We start from the raw sequence: 11,631 nt of genomic DNA, 5'->3' as shown, positions 1-11,631 counted from the left end.
GAAGAGATAGGAAGACATGACTTCAAGACCTGCCTCTGATTGGCTATGTGGTCTTGCTCAGGTCATTGAGTATTCTAGTATTCTAGTTAACTCTTTATAACTATACATTTCAGAGAAGTTGCCAACATATATTAGTAGAGCTGATTTCCTCACCTGTGGCATTCCTTATGCTAAAGAAATCACAAACCCAGTTCTAACACTATTTTTGGGTAATATTTGTTATTGCATGTAATGTAATACATTAAACTCTGAAGAATTAAATGTATAGGTCACTTAAAGAATGATGGAGAGATGCATGGTGAGTTTGAATATGCTATAATATTTAACCAAAGAATAATTAAATACAAAAAACTATTCTCATAGAAATGTATGACCAGAAAATAATATAAGCTAGAGACATAGTAAAAGAAAATTATAATAGATACATAGTTTATGGGTTACATATGTGTCCACAAAATGAAGGAACTTGAATCCATGGTATATGAGGATCATTTTAAAGAACTTGAAGTTATTTACTATGGAAAAAAGAAAAACTCAGGGGAAAATAATAACCAAATTTAATATATACTTGGTGATTAGATTTATTCTTTGGCCCCATGGGAAGGACCTAATACTAGTAAGTAAAAGTTTCAAAGAAGCTAGTTTAGGCTTGAAGTCAGGGAAACTTCCAACCAATCAGAACCTTTCCACCGCAGGCAGGGATCTTACTTTTTGGTTAAAATACAAAAAAATGAACCAAAACTGTTGTGAAGAAGATTCCACTCCTCATAGGTACGTGGAATGTACACATGCTTATAAATAGCATGAAATCTAGTAGACCCGAAAGACAGTTACAAGAGAACTCAGCCCGGAATGAAACAATGCTGGCAAATGAAGGGCTTTTTACCAAAATTGGTGTAAGATATACATTTTTCTGGAGTGACCGCAGTGATGGAGACACATAGCATAATTTGTAACTATGATGGAATGCTACTGTGCTATAAGATGAATAGGATGTTCTCATATACATGAGCTTTTGGCAAAATGAAATGTACTGTGCACAAAGTAATAGCAATATTGCAAGATGATCAGCTGTGAATGACTTTGCTATTCTCATCAACGCAATGATTTAAGAGCTCTGAAGGTTTTATGGTGAGATGCTGTCCATACCCAGAGAAGGAACTTAACTGTATCTGAATACAGATTAAAGCATATTAGTTTTGATAGTTTTCATAGCATTCTCCAGGTCTACTAAAGTACACTCCAGAAAAAGCTGCTATAAATATTTTTGTATATATAAGGCCTTTTCCTTTTTAACAACTTTATATTCTAAACTCTCAAGAGAATTCAGAATCACAGTTATTGGGGTGATTTTGGTTATAGTGTGAAGAAAATGAAGGGGAATGCCAGAGACTCACTATCTCTTCCTACGCCAAGAAGGAGTCACTTGGGAAAGTGTCTTTGAGACTGCAGCAGGTAATGGAAGTGTCTGAACTGGGCTCCAAGGATAGATAGATGCAGATAAATAGTTCTACAAAGAGCTTAACAATGAAACTAAAGAATCCCTAAGGGAAAGAATTTCATGAATAACCCATGAAAGGTAAAAAAGGACTTGCACCATACAGAAACTGTGAGTTATCTCTGTTGTAGCAGGTACTCTTTAAGCTTGGGATTACTGGGGTGAGGGGTGGATAGTGTGTCAGAAGCTCTAAGATGATTTACAAAAAAAAATGATGGTTTTCATTATATCATCTTAGTAAAAGCTCCCTTCTAAATGCTATTTTAGGATAATTAAATGATTTTCAATGGATAATCTTGGGGGGGAGCACATTGGTAATAGTGGTAATGAAGTTATGAAAGGTATTCTCAGTATCTCAAAGATATTCTTAGAGCCCTGAGGGAAAGTAGTCAAGTTATAACTTGGAGGAACTACAGTCAAACTATAAAGACCCAATTAGCTCAATTGAGTGGGATCTTTTCAAAGCATGCATTATATGTAAAAATCAGATACTAAAGATATATAAGAAATTGGTGGAAATATGTAATTATCTGTGCATCCATCTATCTATCTATCCATCTGCCTGTCTTTTTTTCTACCTATCCTATACTACAATAAGCATAAAAAATGATTTGGAAATATATGGGAGGGAAGAGGAGAGAAAGAGAGAAAGAGAGAGAGAGAGAGAGAGAGCGAGAGAGAGAGAGAGAGAGAGAGAGAGAGAGAGAGAGAGAGAGAGAGAGAAAGAGAGAGAGAAAACTGTGGGAGACATGAATCATTAAGTAAAACTTTAAAAAAGTAGAAATCCTCTAACTATAAAACTGCAGATCAATACCTTTAACATAAAACACAGATTTCAGAGGAGCAAGAAAAATACTAATGTAGATAATGAGGACAATGAAAAGTGAAAGAAGTAAATCTGCAGGAGAGCAGAAGTTGTAGTCACAATTTCAGAACAAAAAGGAGTGTTAGTGCTTGCATTTGAAGGGAAGCAATGCCCTTCCTGGATAAAGACTACAATGCAGACCAGGAAAGCAGTGACCACACTTCTCCCTAGATCATACTACATTGAGAGCAATGAAAACTTGCAGACCTCAAAACTAGTTCTAAAAACAGCATCATGGAAAAGTCTGAATCTTCAGGCAGTGTTTCTCCACCTTCAAGTGAGCAAAATTCAATTTTAACATAAAATTCAAAATCAAGAAACAAGCTGGAAAATTAGGGAAAAAAACAACAAAAAAGAACATGAGTATAAAATGTTATTATGGTGGAAGGGAAGACCAAAATGTTAATTCAAAAGAAGATAACTTTGTGACAACAGCTATGAACAAAGCCTTAAAAGGCTTTGAGATTGTAATAGCAATATTGTAAAATGATCAACTATGAATGACTTTGCTATTCTCAGCAATACAAAGATCTAAGAGCTCTGAAGGATTTACAGTGTGATGCTATCTATACCCAGAGAAAGTACCAAAGACCAACAAAAATTCCTGGAAGAATTAAAGGAATTAGTGGTAGAGGAAAAATTGGGAAAGGAAATGAGAGTGATGTAAGAAAATTATCAAAAGTGAATTAACAACTTGGTAAAAGAGATACAACAAATACCGAAGAAAACAACACTTTACAAAACAGAATTGGGGTAATGAGATATAAAATTCGCTGAAGAAAAAAAACTTCCTTATAATGAAAAATATGCCAAATGGAAAAGGAGATACAAAAATTCATTAAGAAAACTCATTAAAAAGCTAAATTGCTTAAATGGAAAAAAATAAAAAAAAAAACTGAAAAAAAATCCTTAAAAATTAGAATTGAGCAAGTGGAAGGTAAGGATAACCTCAAGAAACAATCAAAGTCAAATGAATAAAAATAGAAGAAAATGTGAAATATCAGAAAAACAACCAACCTGGAAAATAGATTCAGGAGAGATATTATAGATCTATCTTACTCAATAGAGAAAAAAATGAGGTCCTAAGGGGATAAACAGTATAAAGGAAGACATTAAAAAAGTAAGAGGATTAAGGGAGACAGTGATCAGAAGAAACCTTTTGAAGAAGGACAGTAAAGACAGATAAGACAGATATACACAGAAAGAGACAGAGACAGAGAGAAGGGGAGAGAGAGAGAAACAGAGAGACACACAGAGAGAGACATACACACATACACAGACAGAGGCAGAGACAGAGACAGAGAGAAGGAGAGAGGAAGAGAGAGAGAAAGAGAGACAGACAGAGAGAGAAATGGAACAAAATGAAATAGAGGGAAATACACAGTTAGCAGTCATGACTCTGATGTGAATTGGTTGAACTCAATCCATAAAACAGAAGCAGATAGTGGAATGGATTAGAAATCAGAATTCAATAGTATGTTGTTTATAAGAGGCACACTTGAAATGAAAAGACACAGTTAAAATAAAGAAATGAAGCAGAATCTATTATACTTCAGCTGAAGAAAAAAAGGCAGTAGCAGCAGTCATGATCTTAGATAAAGCAAAAACAAAAAGAAACCTAATTTAAATAATTAGGAAAGCTACATTTTATTAAAAAGCTACCATAGACAATGAAGTAACAAAAATTTTTATAGCAAATTTCTCTGATACTTTATTTCTCAAACATATAGGGAAATGAGTTAAACTTAAAAGATAAGAACAATTTCCCAATTGATAAATCATCAAATGATATGCACAGGCAGTTTTTTTTTTAATAGAAGAAATCAAAGCTATTTAAGGTCATATAAAATTATTTAAATCATTATTAATTAGAGAAATGCAAATTATAACTCTAAGGCACCACTCTCACTCCTATCAAAAGTGAGAAATGATGGAGAGTATGAGAAAAACATAGGTACACTAATGCATTGTTGGTTGAGTTGTGAACTGGTTCCACCATTATGGAGAACAATTTGCAAGTAGGCTCAAAGGACTGTAAAACTGTGCATATCCTTCGATCCAGTAATATCACTACTAAATTGGTACCACAAAGAGATTAAAAAAGAGAAAAGGACATATATTTATAAAAACATTTGTAATAGCAATTTTTGTGGGTAACAAAGAATTGGAAATTGATGGGACACTCATCAGTTGGGGAATGACTGAATAAATTGTGGCATATGATCTTGGTGTAGCAATATTGTGTTATAAAATGAAAGTGAATATGCTTTCAGAAAAACAAAACAAAACATGGTAACATCTGTATTATTTTGTGCACACTGAAGTGAAAAGATTCAGGAAATCATTTTGGGTAATAATTGCAATTTTGTCATGATGACCAACTGTGAAAAATCTGGCTAATCTGATCAATATAATGATACAGGAGAATTTCAAATGATTCATGATGAAAAACTATTTTTCACATCCATAGAGACAACTGAAGTATAACTTTCTAGCTTACTTTTTTCTTCTTTTTTGTGATTTGCCTGATGTTGAAATACGATTAATTGATATCATTTTGGTTGCCTTCTCGGTGGACATGAGAGAGAATTTGAGACTAAAAATGTAAAAATTAAAATTAAAAATAAATAATTTTTTAAAAATAAAAAAAAAAGTTTTTGTTGTATTTACTGACTTAAAAAAAAAAAAAAAAGGTAGAGAAGCTGCTTCTGGTGCTGCAAGGAAAACCTTTCAGTCCTCCAAGGGATTTATTAAAGTATTGATTTGAGGTTTGAGATTTGATTCTTTCTGATTTGTTCATTTTTTCCTGCCTCTCTCATCTGATTATGGCACTGGAAGGCAGAACAATACAATCCTACAAAGTCTTCCTTTTTAAATGGTTCAGAGTTTTTCAGCTATCTCTTCAATTTACATCAGCAGTCTTCCCTTCATCTACAGACAACACCCTCCTCCATCTCATGCCATTAGATTAAGTTCTTTGAGAGTAGAGGCTATTGTTCTTTTTTTTTTTTTTCCTTTTTTATATTCTTATCACTTACCAGAAAGTACAGTACATAGGAGGCATTTAACACATATTTGTTTACTTGACTAATTCAAAAAGGTTACTCTTAGACGATAGCAAAAGTATTTCATTTTGATGGAAAATAGAAGCTAGAACATTGAAGGTTACTGTAAAGATTTTTGAGTGACAAAAAAAATATCCAAAATAACATTTGTTTTGATAGTACAAGGATAGTTGGATAAAATAATGTTTTATGCTTTTCCAAGAAAATGAGCATTTATAAGATATGTCATTTCTAGTATGATTCAGAAAGCAAGCATTAGAGATTGCAGTAAGAAATTCTAGATTCTTGAGGGAGTGCACATGAACAAAATCACAAAATAAGGCAGTGTTGATTTTTCTGTTGACATCAGTGGCATTCTGACCCAAGACCAGAACTTTTGCTTTAGTAAAAAATTCAATGGAATTATAGTCCTTAATTAATCACAGAAAGGAGTAGAGTTATTGTTGCTTACTAAATGAAAACTTACAATTCCTGAGCTATCTCCAAACACTAAAAAGTCAGACACCTGATTTCTCATCCTTCACATTCCTATATAGGACCAGAGTCTTGAACAACAAATTACCTTCTCCCAGGACACAGTCCAAGAGTAAGTTCTTGCTCATGTAGTCCAAACAGGACCCAAGTTCTTCATACATGTGAAATCTATTACCTGAATGTGCATCAATTATATCCTGCTCTTTTATAATGAAGATAAATTTCTGGGTTAAAAAAAAACATTCTTGAATATTTGCCTAGATTTCTCCTTATATTTATGCTTTTTATCTTTATGGGACTTCCTGAGAAGTAAGCCCAATCAAATCACATTACCACCTCCTTTGGCCAACAAAATCTCTTTTTTCCCTCACCTAAAATGTGTGACTCATAGTTTCAAACTGTCTAGGAAACAATTATTTTCTTCTACTCCACATCAATCAGAATAATACCAAAATAGAATAAGGCACCTTGGTAATTTGTGTTTTTTTCCTTTTTGACAATTTTTGAGAAAACTAGTATGATAATTTATTGGATGTGTTATAGAGAGAATTCTCTGTTAGGTTATGGATTGGACTAGCTGGCTCTTGAGATTTGTTCTAAAACTGAAATTATATGATTCTATAAAGCTTTTTTAAGATTATGTCAGCAAAGTGAGGATATATGGTCCCTAGCTGGAAAGTCTTTTGCTCTATCATAAGAGGTCTAGTTAAATTATATTTGTTAAATAACCAGAGGTCTAGTCTCTAGATAGATAGTCTCTAGATAGATATCTTTTGACCATATTAACTCATGTGAGTTATTTACTATGGAGTTACAATTTTCACTGGTAGCACTGCCCACAATGATGAAATAATGGATCTTTGAAGTATAGAAGAATAAGCTCATAGGATTTCAAATTTGGAGCAGCAACCAACTTTAGATGGTGATTCTTACAGATGAAGAAACTGTCTCAGAATCAGAAAGTGACAGTCAAGTTCACTGAAAAAATAAGTAGTAGAGTGATTTGGTTCAGTTGCTTTTCAGTCATGTCTGATTCTTTGTGACACCTTTTGGGGTTTTCTTGATGAAGATACTGCATTTGCCATTTCCTTTTCCAGCTCATTTTATGGATGAGTAAACTGAGGCAAACCCAGGATTAAATGACTTACTCTGAGAGCTAGTAAACGTCTGAGGCCAAATTTGAACTCAGGAAAATGATTTCCTGTCTCTAAGACTACCACCCTTTTCCTCTGCATCACCTAGCTACCCTTAGCAGAGTCATGACTGAAACCCAATTCCTTATTCTCCAACAACAGCACCATTTTCAGTACTTAGGGATGAAAAATGTTGCATATGAACTTAACCTTGAATATTTGGTTTGTTTATAGTATTAAGTAACATGTATTTAACATGAATTAGAGAATTAGCTATGTTGTCTTTCTAAGCTAATTTTTAATTATCTTCTCACTGGAGAGAATTCTTGGACAATACTAAAAATGAACAAAAATATTTTTTGGCACTGGAATTCAATCAGAGATTCAATGCTGATCTTTTTGTCAATCAACTCAGAGACCATCTCTATATGAAGAGAGAAAAAGGATCATGGAATTTGAAATTTTAAAAGGATCTCATTTTGTCCTTACTGTACTCAAAGAGGACTATCCACTATTGTAGAAGCCTTAGGAATCCATTGGAAATTCATTATCCTGACAATATACTTTTGGATATTTGAGATTGTAGTTAGAATTAAATTTAACAAATTTATCCCCAAAATACTTGTAGTATCTTTTGATTTTAGGAAACATGCATTTGTTTACCTTTCTTTCTAACTAGACTGTGGCAGAATTTAGTGCCCATAACAGTCAATTAGTAAATGTTGAATAAATCCATTAGTCAGTGATCATAAAATGATATATTTAGAGATGAAAGGAAGGTCTTAGTCCCACCCCTACTTTAGTTATGAGGAAATTAAGTCCCAGAGAGGTTAATTGATTGGGGATACTAGAGATATAACTGTACATTTTTAAGGTAGTTGCATCATTCAATGGCTCTAAACTAAATCTGGGTTCTGAATATGTCAGTTTTAAATTCTTGGAAGTTTGTTGGTTTGAATACCTTGGAAATGAATGGCTCTGATGTGGTCCTGTTCTCTGATGTTTCATTTTACCAGGAGCTATGAGGCTTATGGGTGAAATAGCAAGTATTCACAAAGAGCAAATATATTGTTTGTAATAGAATTCCTATTGTATTTTTATAAGACAACTCTATGTCTTTGAAGTTTCATTTCCCTCCTTCCACTGATACATGAAGTGCTAACTGCTTAAATTGTCAAATACATACATATACATGCACACATATATACATATATACATGTATGCAATATGTATGCAAAATATAGGGAAAACTGTGAATTCATTGCTTCTAGGAAAGCAGGGCAAAATTACCAATTGTACTTTTAGTCTTAAGTGAAGCTTCTGGCATATTTACATGGAGCAGAATGAAAGTTGAAAAGAATTTTGTCCTACTGACTCAAAGAATAGACTGTAATAAAAAATATCAGCTGAGACTGAAGGAAACAAGTTAGATAGATTCAGTGACCAAGAATTTCAGTGACTGTCTGCCTGACTGGCTGTGGCTATTTATCTTAGTCACAAAGGAGTTGAAAACTTTTCCGGATGTGCATTTGTATATGTCTGTGAGTAAGAGGATAGCAGCTGCCATTATGTAGAAAACCAGAAACCTTTACCAACAGAGACCAATTTAAGGTCACATTGCAAAGGGATTAGAGCAATAGAGGAACTCCAGCAGTGAGCAACATCATAGAATACAGATTAAAAATTCATTATTTCACTATAACATTCTCATTAGCTTTAAAGAAAAACAAATAGCAACAGAGACAGAGAGAGTTTTCAAAAAGATCAGGGACAAGAAGTGTGAATTGGAGGGTTCTACCTGTTTTCTAACCATATGTATCCTTTCCATACCTTTTCCTGGCCATACGAGTAATGTGTGTTTTATTTGTATTTTCCTTTCTTAACTATAATATGAGAATCTGTAGAGTGTACCCAATATGTATGGGGAAATTTTTGTCATTTATTTTGCTATATTTTAAAATTAAGTTCCATTGAGTCACTATATCCTTTAGTTGATCTGGTATAAAAAACAAACAAAAACATTTGGGTTTGATGCGTAGTGCTTTTGAGTAATATTAACTCAGAATGTTCCTTAAACCTAGAGTAGCTGTTCAATGACCTATGAGACTACATAGGTGACATACAATTATAGATCTAGAGATAGAAGGGATTTCAGAAACCATTTATTTTAATCCCTTTACTTTATGGATGAAGAAACTGTGGCCTAGTGACTTGCCCAGTGTTAAACTGGTAGCTGGCATCAGAGGTGAGTTTTGCAATCAGGTCCTCTAGCATCAGTGGTTTTTCTACTGTTGTGTCAGTTTCCTTTATTATTGTTCTGCCTCAATCTGCCTGGTTGCAAGCCCCTTTTCCTGTTCATTAGGACTGAGATAATTAGGGGTGTGGAGATCTGGCCATACTGGCATTCCAAAAGAGTCATAAAATTCCAGATGTTCTATTTTAGATACCTAATTGGCATCCTCTACCTCTATCTTTCCAGATTTCCAGTCTTTAACTGACTACCTCCTTCACTCCCAATTTATCAGAATTAATGGTTCTACCCCCAATCTGTGAGAATCAGACTGATGGCCACTTCCTGGAAATTCCTGCTCACCAGTGTTCGGACTCCACACCTTACCTTTGTCTCTCCTGATTGCTAGAGCCCTATAAAAATCATTGGAATCTCACATTTGATGCTGAATGCTTTAAAACTTTAGCCCTAGGGCTAAAGGAAAAATGGATCCTTTGGTCCCAGATAATGTCTCCTTCTCAAATAAAATATTAAAAACTCTCTAATTTCTATCTTGCCTCAGTTTCTCCAGAATTACACTACTATTGATGAGAGAAGGGGTACCTAAATGAAATTAGGTTTGATTGAGGTCTAGTGGCAGGTTTGGGGTACAGGGAGTCAAATGGAGCTCTCCTGCAACCCCTTTGGATTGGGCACAAGGATACAGAGTTAAATGAGGTCTAATAGCGACGCAAGAGTCCCCTGTAAAGGAATTTACAGACCCGAAAAACTAGATTAATAAAAGATGTTTATTATGGGGTTTGGAAGTTAAGTCTAGTTAGTAAAGTTGAAGATAGAAATAAAGGGCACTGGATCCAGGGTTCCAGTGGGAAGAAATCCTTTGACATGGCAGGTGTAAGGCTACCATGTTTGGGACCTCTGCAAAGAGAGGACTCCAGTTTGGCTCTTTTATAATAGGGGGCTTTGGACAAGCTGAAGGGGCTCATGGGTGAAGTCCCAGTTGGCTTTGGGTTGGGTTTCAGCCAGGGTTAGAATTTTAATAGAATTTAATGGGTTTCTGGACTGAGCCAGATAACAAACATGAAAACTGTTTGTGTTTAGGGTGGAGTCCCCTCCCTGAGGCAGAGTCTAAGGAGGTTTTAAAAGTTTTGGGGTTTCCTCATCACTATCACACAGATAAGGGATTATATTATGGTATTTTGCATTTACTTGAATTCTTATATGTAATATGAGGTATAATTTTGTCATTATGAGTCTAAATGACAGATCAAAAGTAGAGGTCACCATTGTTTGCTCCTTTTGTTTACTACACACTTGTGAAATGTGAAAATAATAATGAAGAAAAATAACACTCTCATATTTACCTTCATTGCATCTTATCAAGTGAAGAACAGTATACATTTATTGCTTCTACTTTCTTACCACCATTCTTTTTTTACCCATTTTCTCACTTTTCTTCTACTATAGTACTAAAACTGCTTTAAATGCCAATGCATTTCTAATGATGAAATCTGTCTCCTCTTGGCATACATCTTCTTTGACTTTTCTGTTTAAATCCTATCCTACTTAAACTTGAATTCAAATGTCATGTCCTTTATGGAAACTTTCACCTCTGAAATAATCACCATTTCCTTTGAGTTATGTCTTCTCTTCTCAGCAGAATCAAAGTATTATGTACTCCCTTTTAACCTCTGTATCTTAAAATGCTGAATTTTCTTCAAAGTTCAATTTAAGCACAACATGCTCTGAGATCATGAATCAATAAGCATTCCTTAAGCACTTTCATTTCACTAAGCACAGTTAAATGCAGTGGATTTTTAAAAAGAGGCAAAAAAACTCTAGTCCCTGCTCTAAAGGAGCTCACATTCTAATGGAAGCCTGATTGAAAATCCATGGTTGATTGTTAGTGAGCTCTCTCTCCTCTAATCATCTTGTACTTCCTAACTTATATAAATATTCTGGACCTCTGCCTTATGTTCTTATGTCATAAACTAGATAAATATAATGTAGCAGAAATTTCTCAGTTTATGCAAATTATCTGAATTAGTTTTGGATCTGGCCAGTGATTGTCAATCCAATTTATTTATGTATAGGATAAACTGAGTGAAGACTTCTCATGGGAATGTGGCTTTGAACTATGCCCTAATTGTGACTTGAGACTTTGCAATAACAAGTTGAGTTAGAGTTAAAAAGCTGTAGGTGTTCAATTGTCTTGGAGGAACATTTCCTGTTTCCTGATCCCCCTTACCTCTTTATTAGCATTTAAGTACTTCTTTTAAAGGCTATGATGGTTTTGGGAATTCAGGTAACCAGATTTCTCTCATTCAAGAATATCTGCTTGTATAGCAGTTCTCTAAGGAAATTTA

The sequence above is a fragment of the Sminthopsis crassicaudata genome, chromosome 1 (genome assembly GCF_048593235.1).
Source record: "Sminthopsis crassicaudata isolate SCR6 chromosome 1, ASM4859323v1, whole genome shotgun sequence".
NCBI lineage: Eukaryota > Metazoa > Chordata > Mammalia > Dasyuromorphia > Dasyuridae > Sminthopsis > Sminthopsis crassicaudata.
Note: the sequence above shows the minus strand (reverse complement) of the source record.